Raw genomic sequence first — 2,467 nt, forward strand, 5'->3', positions numbered from 1 at the left:
GTGCCAAGGTTGTCTCTACTGCCTGGGGATCCATGCTTTCCTTTTAAGAAAGTGAGCACCTCATTGTATCTCATTCCATTTATTTTATGTGACATTTGCCTGACAACGCTGCTCCCTTAGACAGCAAGACTGATTTATGATTGGGCAACAAAATATTTTATGAAAGCGCAAAGCTTGCTTATTTATTTAGGATTTCTATAATTCATTTACTTCCTAAGGCATTTAAGGATATTGAAACACGTTTAAAAGTAAGAACTGGGCAACTGGTCTTAGGTCTCAAAAAGGCGAACGATATATTCATCCTTCCTTCTCGTCAGGTTGTTGAGACTTCTGTTCAAGCTCAAGAGCTGAGTGGTGGAGACAAGGGAAGGTATTGAAGGGTGGTGGGTGGCGTGGGATGTGGAGCTACCTGTCTGGTGCCAGTGTGGGGTCTGGATTCTAGAAGGCATGACTGTCGTCAGGGAACCCACTGGAGGGGCAATTTCACAGAGAGAAGGAGGAGGCAGGGGCCTGAACAGAGATGGAAAGCAAAGGATGGCTTTAGCAGGAAATCTTAAGATGAATGGGCAGATCTTAGGAACTGGGCAGAGGGATGAGAGAGGGAATGAATCACCTCATGAGTCATTAGATAGGCTCATAAGATGTACAATATTGTAAATAAAAACCTCAATTGTTTCCGGTTGCTGACTAAAAATTTGTTAGTTTAGCAGAGGTTAAAATGCCCATCCTTCCTCTTAGTGTGACTCTGGCAAGTCGTATTTTCTTTCATGGGATTTGAACAGAAAACGCAAATGAGTCACTTCACTAGAACGGTTTTACCCTAGGTAAGGTGTGTGTACAGAGGGAGTTGCTCCTGGAGGTGAAAGGGGAAAAGAGGGGTACCTGGGTGCTCATTTATTTCAGAGGGCATTTGCCTCATCTGCGAACATTCACACATACCTTTGAGTAGAAAACCGAATGTCTGCACGATCAGTGCTACATTATTTCAGGAGACTGGGGTGTGAGTTATAGCCACTGCATAGCGAGGCCACTAAACCAAAGAGGGAGGTGACATCATTCCCGTCCTGGAAGGGCTCACAGCCTGGGAAGTGAGACAAGCCTATGGGCTGTACAGAAAATATCCTTAGGATCTTACAAGGCAAGAGGCCATCAAGTTCTAGCAGATCTTGGGCAAATCTCATAATAAAAAAAGGCTGTGACTTATTGAGTACCTAGTGTGTGCTGAGCACAAAATCATTTCAACCAGTGTGATATTCAACCATCTGATATTCTTAACAACCCTCTTTGTTATTATCTTCATAGCAAAGATAAGGAGACTGAGCCCAGAGAAGTTAAGTAGCTTGCCCAAGGGCTCTACAACGAATAATTTGGAAGGGTGAAATTTGAACCCAGGTCTCTCTGACACAAAGCCCCCTTTTCCCCACTATGACTCTCAACCACAAAGCAGTGGTGAAGCCTCCATATCACAGGAATGTGGTGTGGATTAATGAGATACTATGGGAGTGCCTGGATACATGGAGGAGATGCAGGAGGGTGTGTTTCCCCCTCCCCTGTCATCCCTGCTCTTCCTCAGGATGAAGCTCCATTTTTCAGGTTCTTCCAGTGTCCCCTGTGTCCCCCTCTCTTCCGCAGTAGGAGCCTCATCTGCCTCTCTCCCCAGCTGGAGGCTGAGCCCTTTGAATGAGAGGGGGAGGCCTTTGTCATTAGCGTGACTTTAAAAGCTGGAGCCAAGCCAGATGAAGGCACAGAGAGATTCAGGGAGCTATGGGATCATGCTGAAATGTCTTTAGAGTTGTGATCTAAGCCAGTCACACAAGAATAGGGAAAGAACCAGGGATTGATTGATTCTATCTGACGGAGAAGGATCCAAGGTTCGGGGACTTTACCCATTCTGCCCATTTATACAGATCAAGCATTTTAAAAGGGGCCCATGAAGTCACCTGCGATTGGGGTGAAATCAGCACCCCCCTGCCAGGTCCTGTGTTCTAGTCTTTGGGTCTTTTATTCATTCACTCAACAAACATAGATACGAATTGAGTACCTGTACATCTGGCCCGTGTGCGGTGCTAGGGTACAACGGCAACAACAGGTTTCCTCCCGCTCTCAAGCTGCCTGTTCGGTTTCATTCTAATAAAGGAGAAAGACAAAAGGAAAACGCATGCAACACAAACACAACCCAGGCAACACACGAGTGAAAGAAACAGCTGCACATTGTTCTAAGGGCTGGGAAGAAAGTCCTCAAGGGGCTGAGGGTCTGAGTGAGGGGGTGGGCAGGAGAGGCCTCCCCGAAGCAGGCACGTGGGCAGAGCAGGCGCTGGCTGTGTAGATGGGCGGGAGGGGCGTCCAGGGAGAGGGCACAAGTCCCAGTGTGAGCTCAGCAGACTCGAGGAACTGAAAGGAGGCACCTGGAAGAGAAGCACTCAGCATTCTCCTGCACACCACGAGGGGCCCAGGAATCCAGGAATGG

This window comes from Camelus bactrianus, chromosome 2 (genome assembly GCF_048773025.1).
Source record: "Camelus bactrianus isolate YW-2024 breed Bactrian camel chromosome 2, ASM4877302v1, whole genome shotgun sequence".
Lineage (NCBI taxonomy): Eukaryota > Metazoa > Chordata > Mammalia > Artiodactyla > Camelidae > Camelus > Camelus bactrianus.